This window comes from Pongo pygmaeus, chromosome 8 (assembly GCF_028885625.2).
Source record: "Pongo pygmaeus isolate AG05252 chromosome 8, NHGRI_mPonPyg2-v2.0_pri, whole genome shotgun sequence".
Taxonomy (NCBI): domain Eukaryota; kingdom Metazoa; phylum Chordata; class Mammalia; order Primates; family Hominidae; genus Pongo; species Pongo pygmaeus.
The window spans coordinates 21,063,635-21,076,810 of record NC_072381.2 but is presented as its reverse complement, the minus strand read 5'-3'; the positions used below and the strand labels follow the sequence as shown (position 1 = coordinate 21,076,810).

Sequence of the window (13,176 nt, the reverse complement as noted above, 5' to 3'; positions counted from 1 at the left end):
TATTTTGAGATACGTCCCATCAATACCTAATTTATTGAGAGTTTTTAGCATGAAGGGTTGTTGAATTTTGTCAAAGGCCTTTTCTGCATCTATTGAGATAATCATGTGGTTTTTGTCTTTGGTTCTGTTTATATGCTGGATTACGTTTATTGATTTGCATATGTTGAACCAGCCTTGCATCCCAGGGATGAAACCCACTTGATCATGGTAGATAAGCTTTTTGATGTGCTGCTGGATTCGGTTTGCCAGTATTTTATTGAGGATTTTTGCATCGATGTTCATCAGGGATATTGGCCTAAAATTCTCTTTTTTGGTTGTGTCTCTGCCAGGCTTTGGTATCAGGATGATGCTGGCCTCATAAAATGAGTTAGGGAGGATTCCCTCTTTTTCTATTGACTGGAATAGTTTCAGAAGGAATGGTACCAGCTCCTCCTTGTACCTCTGGTAGAATTCGACTGTGAATCCATCTGGTCCTGGACTTTTTTTGGTTGGTAAGCTATTAATTATTGCCTCAATTTCAGAGCCTGTTATTGGTCTATTCAGAGATTCAACTTCTTCCTGGTTTAGTCTTGGGAGGGTGTATGTGTCCAGGAATTTATCCATTTCTTCCAGATTTTCTAGTTTATTTGCATAGAGGTGTTTATAGTATTCTTTGATGGTAGTTTGTATTTCTTTGGGATTGGTAGTGATATCCCCTTTATCATTTTTTATTGTGTCTATTTGATTCTTCTCTCTTTTCCTCTTTATTAGTCTTGCTAGTGGTCTATCAATTTTGTTGATCTTTTCAAAAAACCAGCTCCTGGATTCATTAATTTTTTGAAGGGTTTTTTGTGTCTCTATTTCCTTCAGTTCTGCTCTGATCTTAGTTATTTCTTGCCTTCTGCTAGCTTTTGAATGTGTTTGCTCTGGCTTCTCTAGTTCCTTTAATTGTGATGTTAGAGTGTCAATTTTAGATCTTTCCTGCTTTCTCTTGTGGGCGTTTAGTGCTATAAATTTCCCTCTACACACTGCTTTGAATGATTCCCAGAGATTCTGGTATGTTGTGTCTTTGTTCTCGTTGGTTTCAAAGAACATCTTTATTTCTGCCTTCATTTCGTTATGTACCCAGTAGTCATTCAGGAGCAGGTTGTTCAGTTTCCATGTAGTTGAGCGGTTTTGAGTGAGTTTCTTAATCCTGAGTTCTAGTTTGATTGCACTGTGGTCTGAGAGACAGTTTGTTATAATTTCTGTTCTTTTACATTTGCTGAGGAGTGCTTTACTTCCAACTTTGTGGTCAATTTTGGGATAGGTGTGGTGTGATGCTGAGAAGAATGTATATTTTGTTAATTTGGGGTGGAGAGTTCTGTAGATGTCTATTAGGTCCGCTTGGTGCAGAGCTAAATTCAATTTCTGGGTATCTTTGTTAACTTTCTGTCTCGTTGATCTGTCTAATGTTGACAGTGGGGTGTTAAAGTCTCCCATTACTATTGTGTGGGAGTCTAAGTCTCTTTCTACGTCTCTAAGGACTTGCTTTATGAATCCGGGTGCTCCTGTATTGGGTGCGTTTATATTTAGGATAGTTAGTTCTTCTTGTTGAATCAATCCCTTTACCGTTATGTAATGGCCTTCTTTGTCTCTTTTGATCTTTGTTCGTTTAAAGTCTGTTTTATCAGAGACTAGGATTTTTTATTTTTATTTTTTTATTTTCCATTTGCTTGGTAGATCTTCCTCCGTCCCTTTATTTTGAGCCTATGTGTGTCTCTGCACGTGAGATGGGTTTCCTGAATACAGCACACTGATGGGTCTTGACTCTTTATCCAATTTGCCAGTCTGTGTCTTTTAATTGGAGCATTTAGCCCATTTACGTTTGGGGTTAATATTGTTATGTGTGAATTTGATCCTGTCATTATGATGTTAGTTGGTTATTTTGCTCGTTAGTTGATGCAGTTTCTTCCTAGCCTTGATGGTCTTTACAATTTGGCATGTTTTTGCAGTGGCTGGTACTGGTTGTTCCTTTCCATGTTTAGTGCTTCCTTCAGGAGCTCTTTTAGGGCAGGCCTGGTGGTGACAAAATCTCTCAGCATTTGCTTGTCTGTAAAGGATTTTATTTCTCCTTCACTTATGAAGCTTAGTTTGGCTGGATATGAAATTCAGGGTTGAAAATTCTTTTCTTTAAGAATGTTGAATATTGGTCCCCACTCTCTTCTGGCTTGTAGAGTTTCTGCCAAGAGATCAGCTGTTAGTCTGATGGGCTTCCCTTTGTGGGTAACCTGACCTTTCTGGCTGCCCTTAACATTTTTTCCTTCATTTCAACTTGGTGAATCTGACAATTATGTGTCTTGGAGTTGCTCTTCTCGAGGAGTATCTTTGTGGCGTTCTCTGTATTTCCTGAATGTGAATGTTGGCCTGCCTTGTTAGATTGGGGAAGTTCTCCTGGATAATATCCTGCAGAGTGTTTTCCAACTTGGTTCCATTCTCCCCATCACTTTCAGGTACACCAATCAGACATAGATTTGGTCTTTTCACATAGTCCCATATTTCTTGGAGGCTTTGTTCATTTCTTTTTATTCTTTTTTCTCTAAACTTCTCTTCTCACTTCATTTCATTCATTTGATCTTCCATCACTGATACCCTTTCTTCCAGTTGATCGAATCGGCTACTGAGGCTTGTGCATTCATCACGTAGTTCTCGTGCCTTGGTTTTCAGCTCCATCAGGTCCTTTAGGGACTTCTCTGCATTGGTTATTCTAGTTATCCATTCGTCTAATTTTTTTTCAATGTTTTTAACTTCTTTGCCATGGGTTCGAACTTCCTCCTTTAGCTCGGAGTAGTTTGATCGTCTGAAGCCTTCTTCTCTCAACTTGTTAAAGTCATTCTCCATCCAGCTTTGTTCCATTGCTGGTGAGGAGCTGCGTTCCTTTGGAGGAGGAGAGGCACTCTGATTTTTAGAATTCCAGTTTTTCTGCTCTGTTTTTTCCCCATCTTTGTGGTTTTTATCTACCTTTTGTCTTTGATGATGGTGACCTACAGATGGGGTTTTGGTGTGGATGTCCTTTCTGTTTGTTAGTTTTCCTTCTAAGAGTCAGGACCCTCAGCTGCAGGTCTGTTGGAGTTTGCTGGAGGTCTACTCCAGACCATGTTTGCCTGGGTATCAGCAGTGGAGGTTGCAGAACAGCGGACATTGGTGAGCAGCAAATGCTGCTGCCTGGTCGTTCCTCTGGAAATTTTGTCTCAGAGGAGTACACGGCTGTGTGAGGTGTCCGTCTGCCCCTACTGGGGGGTGCCTTCCAGCTAGGCTACTGGGGGGTCAGGGAACCACTTGAGGAGGCAGTCTGTCTGTTCTCAGATCTCCAGCTGTGTGCTGGGAGAACCACTACTCTCTTCAAAGCTGTCAGACAGGGACATTTAAATCTGCAGAGGATTCTGCTGCCTTTTGTTTGGCTATGCCCTGTCCCTAGAGGTAGAGTCTACAGAGGCAGGCTGGCCTCCTTGAGCTGTGGTGGGCTCCACCCAGTTCGAGCTTCCTGGCCACTTTGTTTACCTACTCAAGCCTCAGTAATGGTGGGCGCCCCTCCCTTAGCCTCGCTGCTGCCTTGCAGTTTGATCTCAGACCGCTGTGCCAGCAATGAGCGAGGCTCGGTGGGCGTAGGACCCTCTGAGCCAGGCGTGGAATATTATCTCCTGGTGTGCTGTTTGCTAAGACCATTGGAAAAATGCAGTTTTAGGGTGGGAGTGACTGGATTTTCCAGGTGCCGTCTGTCACCCCTTTCTTTGACTAGGAAAGGGAATTCCCTGACCCCTTGCGCTTCCTGGGTGAGGCGTTGCCTCGCCCTGCTTCAGCTCATGCTCAGTGTGCTGCACCCACTGTCCTGCACCCACTTTCCGACAGTCCCCAGTGAGATGAACCCAGTCCCCCAGTTGGAAATGCAGAAATCACCCGTTTTCTGCATCGCTCACACTGGGAGTTGTAGACTGGAGCTGTTCCTATTCGATCATCTTGTCTCCACCCCCCCAGCTCTTTCAACTTTTGAAGTGACCTGTTTCAGCTGAACATTGTACCTCAATCACTATGCCTGTTTTCTCCTACATCTCTAATGGGAATGATAATATCTGATGCTTATTTTAAGTTGCGAGGATGAATGAACGCATGATGGAAAAGTCCTTTGCATGGCTCAGAAGAAAGGTGCTGTTAAATAAAAATGTGAAATTGAGCTTTTTCAATGGAGATGGGTACACCAAGGGATGATAGGCTTTCCTTTTGGGCCTTTAAGAATTTTATTAACATGTAATTGAGAGACATGGGAAAAACTGTTTAGCCTGGTTTGGGAGAGTTGGAGACGTCTGTGTGCCCTCATGTAGGGCAGGAGAAAGCTCAGCCTATGTCATTGGGCTGCACTTGGCAGGTGCAATTTTAAATCCTTCCAGATCACACATCGAAAGCAAAGTGGTGCTAATTATTCCTAAGGATTCCAAAATGTTTTGCTTTGAAATGAGGATTAATACCAGGCAAAAAAGTGGGATGTTTGATGAAAGGTCCCATTTCCTTCTTATGCTTTTGTTCTTTTTAAGAGTATGTGATATGAGCTAATGTTTATGTTGCTGAAAAAGAATCGACCCAAGCTTATTCATAAGGTGGGAGATGTTCAAGCCTATTAAACAGTGTTGGATTACAAGGTCATTTGGAAGGTCAGAAAAGGCAATAATTAAAACAGGCAGAAATTAAACGATAATGAACGGTAATGCTAAAGAAAATTAAAACACAGAAAACACTGCATTATTTATTTAGATTCAGTGGGAAGTTGCCAAGAAAAAGGCAGCTGGCTTTCTGCTTTTTGGAATGTTTGTACACTAGAGAAGGAGCTGTCCCTTGGATTTAAGCTGTCACTTAATTTTTGCTCTAAGGCCAGACCTAATTGTAAAAGGAATTGGGGAACAGACATAGTTAACTATGTGATTCAGGACAGAAAAGACATGGGCCAGAGTGACAAGTAGACTGAATTTGGATTCTGCTTATACAGATTTCATAATCGTTGTCCACCATTTTTTAGGTTCCATTCGCAACAGCCTGTTGAGCATAAACAGTTGATTTGAGAGGCAGACAAGACCTGAGTTGTAATGCCCACATCTTTTTGTATTGCCCCTTTTACCATAGGAAATAGAGTAATAAAGTGGTTCCGTTTCATTCACTTTATTATGTCTAAGTTTCCACATGTGTAAAATGGAAATGAAAATACTTGCAAAGTTTTTATGAGAATTAAATATTAGCTCTTACAATATGAGTGTAAGATTTGTCATTGTGCTTAATAATTGATAGTTTTGCTATTATTATGCAATAAACTGAAAATGGAGGAAAGATTTTGGCATGGAAATGCGTTAATTAGTCATGTCATTTTGAATTTGTAGAAGTGGCAGCAGTATTTCCAGTTTTCAAATTTATTGCCATTTGCAACAGTTTATTTTATATTTATTTGGATTTTTTAGAAGGCACATTATTTTGATTACCATCCCTTACAGTTTTAGATATAATATCTTTATTAAAGAGTACTGCAATTTTTTTCTGGAAGCTAATGTCCGTTATAGAACTTTCAATGATAAGAGTGGAAATTGGGCCTATAATGATTCTCATGTATTGAAGGTGAAAAAAATTCTTCTTAGATTATTAGTTCACAAATGAGCTATTTTGCAATTTGAACTCAGGACCCTAAGATTTTTAGATAATTTCCTAATGATTCTTTGCATCCTTACAAGCATTGTGATAAGCATCAAGATTATTTAAGATGGGATGGAGAAAACCGTATATTTCTTCTGAAATTCTGTATTTTAATTTAAAGAGGTAACAATGTTTTAATTCTGCTTACATTTCATTAAAAGGACAGATTCCAGATTCAGTCTCTGATTGCACAGTATCCTTGCAAAGGAGGAGATCTGCCAATGTCCGTGTGATTTCCATGTGATGCAGATATTTTAAGGCTCACTACCAAGGGGAGCATGTTCTTGGGGGTGTTCTCAGTTCTGTTATCTGCATTCTTCCATGTGGTGCTTAGTGAATTCGATGAAGAGATGCTGATAATCATCTGCTGCCTTAGTTGATATTAGCATCACTTGTAGGCTCACAGTTGCGATTTGTCATGTTTAGCACAGTCTTGAGAAGATTCAAAATTTCTGTTATTTTTTATCCAGAAATGAATCTATGTTGTGATCTTTGTTATTGATACCCATGTTGTGTATTATACAGACTCTCCATCTGAGAGGAGATGATGGATGCTTCCTCAGGGTGACTTTTCTGATACTTAACACACTGTGTCGAAGGACTGATTGAATTTCCTCTCTTTCCAGCCAGCTAGACTGTGGTTCTTTGAGCTCAGGGAATGTGGCCAGTCATATTTTTAACCCCAGCACCAGACATGGTACCTGGCATGTATTGGCCTTCAGTAAGTGCTTTAACGAATAAATAAAATCGTGTGGCACTTTGCTTCACTATTGCACAGCATGCCAGTTTATTTCCAGATTCATTTCCAATCACAACTCTTGACTTGTCTTGATGCTCTCCTAGATCTCTCTTCCCATTTTGTTCCTGACAGAAATGTTGCTATGTCTTAAAGATTTGTCTGTTAATGAAATAGTAGGTGCGTTTTATATGCTGTGGTTGCACCTTGTATGAGTCAGGAAGTTAGCTGCTGAAATAAACAACCTTCAGATCTCAGTACAATAGAGGTTTATTTTACTCTGACACTGCAAACCAACACAGCTTGGTAGCAGGGAGGGGGCTTAAAAGGGCTCTGTTCCATGCAGTCATTCAGGGATCCAGGCCCCTTCTCTCTAGCACCCGTGGATAGCATGGGTTTCAGGTTCAGTCTGGAAGTCATGTACGTCACGTCCATCCATATCCCACAGGCTAGAATTCAGTTTTGCGGACTCACTTCACTGTGGAAGGCTCAAAATGTGGAATGGTGTGCCAAGGAGAATGACTAATGAGTCTGCGTTAGTGCACAGTAGTAAGTCCCTGCAGCACACTCTTTGATCAAAAAGTACATCCTTTGAGACTAGGCAGAAATAGTCCCAAACACTTTATATATCCCTTCAGCTCTTGAGATGCTTGTCATATTCTCATGAGAGCCGAATTTGAGTTTCAGGGAGACCTAGGCACTCTCTATAATAGAAGGAATACTTCGGGCTCAGAACCCATCTTCTTTGCCCTTTGTTTTGGCCGTAGACCTTTCTCTGAAGGCTTGCTCAGTCACAGATGAGACTAAAGTCCAGTCTGAAGCAGGGAGCGAGAACTTGCAATCATTTCATAAATCAGGCACAAAAAGTTGAAGTGTAAAATGGGGCTTTTTAAAAAAATTTCATCATTAATGAAAACATATTTTAAAATCAACCTGTACTTTTACAAAAAATACAAAAGTAAAGATAGTGAAACTGATAGTGTACCCAACTGGCCATATACTGAACTGAAAAACTCTGAATAGTTGGTGACAAGGAAATGGCTTCTTAAACACTCATCTCCCCAAGATAAGAACTGTCCCCACTTGAGAACTAGAACTGAGTGCCAATGTCATTTGTGTTGTATCTAAATTCACCAAACTGTGAGGCTTCATTGTATTTTCTTATGTAACTTTCTTTTTTTGTTTTTGAAATGGAGTCTCCCTCTGTCACCCAGTCTGGATGCAGTGCAATGGTGTGATCTTGGCTCACTGCAACCTCTGCCTCCCAGGTTCAAGTGATTCTTCTGCCTCAGCCTCCCAAGTAGCTGGGATTACGGGCACGTGCCACCACACCTGGCTAATTTTTGTATTTTTAGTAGAAATGGGGTTTAGCCATGTTGGCCGGGCTGGTCTTGAACTCCTGGCCTCAGGTGATCCACCCGCCTTGTCCTCCCAAAGTGCTGGGATTATAGGTATGAGCCACCGCACCCAGCCATCTTCTGTTACTTTTTAAGGTTTATATTTACCTGACACTCCTGAGAGTGAGTCAGTCGTATAGTCTAGTAGTGTACAGGTAAGTTTTGAGGCTGTTTTGTGAAAATTACTTCGGAGTCATATTTGTTGTGAAAAAACTAGTTCTTAAGGGCATCTGATGGCTTAAAAAATTGACACTTTCTTTCAGGGTCACAGGCAACAATTTATAAATTTACTATAAAAAAGGGCTTAATTAGTTTTTGGGTCAGGAGGGACTGATGCAAATGGTGAACCATAAGTAATCTAAAAGCTTCAAATCGTTTCTGGGGATCCCCAGTTCATGCCCACAGAATGGCAAACACATCGAGAGAATCTAGGTTCTTCTAATGGATTGTACCTTTTTTTTTTGTCATGCAAACTTTTGCGTGTATTTTCTGAAGTGTTGATGCAGTTAGTATCTAATGTACCTAATTTATGCAATTGGATATTTCATAAATGGGTTTTCTGCATGCAAGCATTTGTACACATTAATATTTATGCAAGTATTCAAATCAATGCAAGGGCATCTGTCTGAATCTGTGATGAAAATATGCATATGCATGAACATTTGTACCAGAGGATAAGTCCCCAAAGTTAGGGATTGCTGAGGTTACAGTTTTCAACTTTTGTCCTTTTGGCAAACTTTTCTTGATTAGGAAAGGCATGTGAAGAAATAGCACAGCCATTAATATTGACAAATAAAATGGTTTTGTATAAATATACTTAATAGCAAGTCTGTTGAAGTTCCTTTAATCAGTGATATGATTTTTAGAAAATGCTATTTTAGAATGTGTAGCAGTTTTCGGCAAGAATACTTATTCTTTAAAAAAATTTTTTTTTTAAATTTTCTTTAAGTTCTGGGATACATGTGCAGAATGTGCAGGTTTGTTACATAGGTATACATGTGCCATGGTGGTTTGCTGAACCTATCAACCCATCATTTAGGTTTTAAGCCCTGTATGCATTAGGTATTCATCCTGATGCTCTCCCTTCCCTTTCTTCCCACCCCCCTCCAAGGCCCTGGTGTGTGATGCTCCCCTCCTAGTATCCATGTGTTCTCATTGTTTAACTCCCACTTATGAGTGAGAGCATTCGGCGTTTGGTTTTCTGTTCCTGTGTTAGTTTGCTGAGAATGATGGTTTCCAGCTTCATCCATGTCCCTGCAAAGGACACGAACTCATTCTTTTTTAAGGCTGCATAGTATTCCATGGTGTATATGAAGGGCACTTATTCTTATATATGAGTACAGGAGACAGGTACGATATGGTGGTTTGGACTAAGCTGGTGGCCATTGGAATGGAGAAAAGAAGATGAATTTTAGGTTTGCCTTGGAGATAGATGGATAAAACATGCTGAAGAATGAAACGTTTGTAATGAGGGAGTAGAGGAAACAAGAACGTCTCCTAGAATATTGTTTCTAGTAAATGGGTGAGTGGTGTGGCCAGTTAGCTTAGGTGAGGAACACCAGGGAAGGAGTGAGTGAAAGAATATGCTGTTAGTAATAAAATAATTTGTGTAAGAAATGTTTGATTTTTTTTTTTATTATTTCTTTACGTACTTTGGCTTGAATTTGACCTATAGAAATAAATAGGCTTGGTTAGTGTGGGACTTTCTTTACCTCCTTCCAGATGCACATAAGAATGTAAAGGTTGATAGAATATGGGGCTGGGGTGGGGAAGAAGGGTTTTGATTTCGAGTTCTTTGTGGTCACTGTTGAGACCCTCGTCCATGTCATGTCAGGTGGCTCTCACTTCTGCGCCCTGCATGGGCCGGAGACTCTTTCCCAGGTTGGAAACTCCAGCGTCTGGGATTTACCGCCCTAGGCAGGCCAAGGACCCTCCCCCAGGAGGCCTGGACTTTTTCCAGGCCACAGCCATGGCGCAAAAGAGCTGACAGTCCTCATTCCTTGATGATCTACTGACTCTCATCCCATATCTTTGTTAGTTTAGAGGAACATTTCTCTTTGATCTCTTATATTTTCAATTCTGATTTGTCCATTTATTAGTTTCAAATGGCAAAGTGTTTCTCTTAATTTATAAACTTATTTATATACTGGTAAAGCTCCAGCCTTCTATGTTAACAGTTCATGGCAGGCCAAGAATAAACAGAGTTGATTCTGAAACATCAGTTTTGCCATTTAAAGATGTGTTAAAGACTTTTTTTAAAATTTCATTGCAGAAGAATTTAATATCTACTAGCTGTTTAGAAGGATTGAGAATTATGGTGTGTCTTTGTCATACTTTGATAACATCTTCCCAATGAAATTTTGGTTAGTTTATTTTGAGCTGAAATGCTAGAGAGTTTATTTTTTTTTCTTATGGGAAAGGAAAGGTTGAGAAAATTATGAATGACTGAGGTGTGAATCTGAAAGGACTGGCTTGCTCAGAGTTGTGATGTCTTTTCTGAAAGCCTAATCAGTACTGATTTTCCACGATTGACTGGAGTAAAGTTACAGGCGTGCGTTTCTATATTTTATATGTTTAGGGTAAGGCTGTGACTGTCCACACAACAGACGTCGATTGATTAGATGTTCCAGATTGCAAATGGACATACAATATTGCCTGCTTTGAATGTTTTCCACTTAGCATCATTCTAGGCAAACCTTATGGTATGGGATTTGGGTCCTGGATCTCCATACTCCTGTGTGTTAGAAGAGGCTTAGAATCATTTGTAAGGAAGATTTGTCTCTCCTGTTGGCATTTATGTGGCTCATGTCTAAGCAGAAGCCATCTATTTAGGCTCAAGGCAGAAGGGGTAGCAAGTGGGGAAGTTCTGCAGTGAAAAGGAGCATGGTGTGTCGTAAGTGGAGAGAAGGCTGGACTGAGTAAGAGGGGAACTGGTGTAGGATTTAGTAGGAGAGACTAGGCAGGGCCATGGTAGAGCTAGGGTTTTACTGTCACTGTCATGAAAGTTTTGAAGTAGAGGTATGATACAATTTAATTTGTATTTTCAAAAAGACTACCTTGGCTGATGTCTAGGAAAAATGGGTTTTATGGTGCAAGAATGTACACAGAGAATGAGTACAGGAGACACGTTGAGATAGGGTGGTTTGGACTAAGCCTGGTGGCCATAGAAATAGAGAAAAGAAGATGAATTTAAGTTTTGCTTTGGAAATAGATCCAATAAAACATGTCAAAGGATGAAATGTTTGTAATGAGGGAGTAGGGAAAACAAGAACGTCTCCTAGAATTTTGTTTCTAGTAAATGAGTGAGTGGAATGGCCAGTTAGCTTGGATGAGGAAGACTAGGGAAGGGATAAATTAAAGGTAGACACATTTTGGTTGGATGTGGATATCTAAATGGAGGTGGCCGTTAAGCTGTTCTCTCTACTAGTGTGAAACTTAGGGGAGAAGGCAGAGAAGAGGCATAAATGTGAGAGTCATCAGCACCTAGATGGCATTTACAACCCTGGAATGAGGTGAGATCACCCAGCAAGAAAGTTTAGATAGAAATGAGAAGTGGCCCAGTACCAAGCCTGAAGCTCTCTAACCTTAATTTTTTTTTTTTTTTTTTTTTTTTTTTTTTTTTAGTTTTTATAGATTTAGAAGGTACAGGTGCAGTTTTGTTAAATACATATATTGCACAGTGGTGAAGTCCGGTCTTTTAGTGTAACTGTCACCCCAATAGTATACACTGTACTCCTTAGTATACACTGTACTCATTTGGTAATTTCTTATCTGTCATCCCCTCCCACCCTCCCCACTTTCCAAGTCTCTAGTGTCTATTCCACTCTGTATGTCCACGTGTACACATTATTTAGCTCCCACTTGTAAATGAGAACATGTGGTAATGTGGTATCTGACTTCCTGAGTTATTTCACTTAACGATAATGGCCTCCAGTTCCATCCACATTGCTGAAGAGATATGATTTTATTCTTTTTTATGGCTGAGTAGTATTCCATGGTGTATGTGTATATGTATACATAGATGCAAGGGCATCTGTCTGCATCTGTGATGAAAATATGCATATGCATGAACATTCGTATCAGGGGGTAAGTCCTCAAAGTTAGGGATTGCTGAGGTTACAATTTTCAACTTTTGTCCTTTTAACAAAATTTTATTGACTAGGAAAGGCAGGTGGAGAAATAGCATAACCATTAATATTGACAAATAAAATGGTTTTATGTAAATATACTTAATAGCTGTGAATAACTCTATTGAAGTTCCTTTAATCAGTGATAGGAATATATATATATTTATCTCTCTCACGTTTTGTTTATCTAGTCATCTGTTGATGAACACTTAGGTTGATTCCGTATTTTTGCTATTGCGAATAGTACTGTGATAAGCATACTAATGCAGACATATTTTTGATATGTTGATTTCTTTTCCTCTGGTTAGATACCCAGTAGTGGGATTGCTGGATCAAAATGGTAAGGTATGGAGGTTTCTCAAAGATCTCCAACCTTTAGAGGCCTGGTGGAAGAGGAGGAACAAGCAAAGGTGGGTCTACTGAGATGAGAGAGAATTAAGAAGCTAAGAGAGGAGGGGATGAATTGGAAATAGTGAATAGAGATAATCATTTAAGAAGTTTTGCTGTGAAGGGCAAAGAGAAATGGCACTGAAGATGGAAGTAGTCTAAGATCAAAATATTTTTGTTGCATTTTTCATCTTTGTTTTTAAATACGGGAGCTACAAAAGCATGTTTTAATTAACGTTGATGGAATTGATCTCATAGAGTAGGAGAAACCGGTGATATGAGAGAGGGATTACAGCAGGAGCAAAGTTCTAGAGAAGGGTGGAAAGAAGGGGATAGAATTCAAAGCACAAGTATAGTGTTGGCCTTCTGTAGAATCCAGGAATATTTCCTTCCATTGGATCAGAAGGGAAAGCAGAAAATATGTCTACAGTTATGGGCAGGGGAAAGTGAGACACCCACAATGGATTGCTTCTACTTTCTGTATTCTCATGGGCTCTGCCTGCTATTTCTTCTCCTTTTCTCTCCAGTCCTTTTTCTTAGCACTTAAGATTTGTTTCTGCACATCTGCAGTCTCAATTCAGTTGTCTATGTTGTGTATATGTCTGAGTTCTCTTGTGGTGCCTGCAAGTGATGGCATAGCCTGACCCAGAGTAATTTTTTTACCTTAGCACTCAGCTGTTTAGCATGGTAGCCACTGGCCACATGTGACTGCTGCCTACTTGAAAGGTGGCTGGTGTAACTGAGAAATTGAACACTTAATTTTACTTAGTTTAAATGTAAACACTGATACTCAATTCAGTTACTGGAAAAATTTTACTATGTTTGGGACGTGTGAATCTAC

The 13,176-nt window shown here is 39.9% G+C and overlaps 1 protein-coding gene across 7 annotated transcripts in view; it reads left to right on the top strand.

The window, feature by feature from the left end:
• The window catches only part of NEBL (nebulette), a 399,766-nt gene that overhangs the window by 233,317 nt on the left and 153,273 nt on the right, over positions 1–13,176 (top strand). For 2 of the 7 annotated variants that reach the window (XM_063669623.1, XM_063669619.1), the window contains exon 3: positions 12,257–12,358. The exons of the other annotated variants lie outside the window; for them this stretch is intronic. The gene's annotated coding sequence lies outside the window, so the exon portion shown is untranslated. The remainder of the gene's footprint in view (positions 1–12,256; positions 12,359–13,176) is intronic. 7 annotated transcript variants of the gene reach the window in all.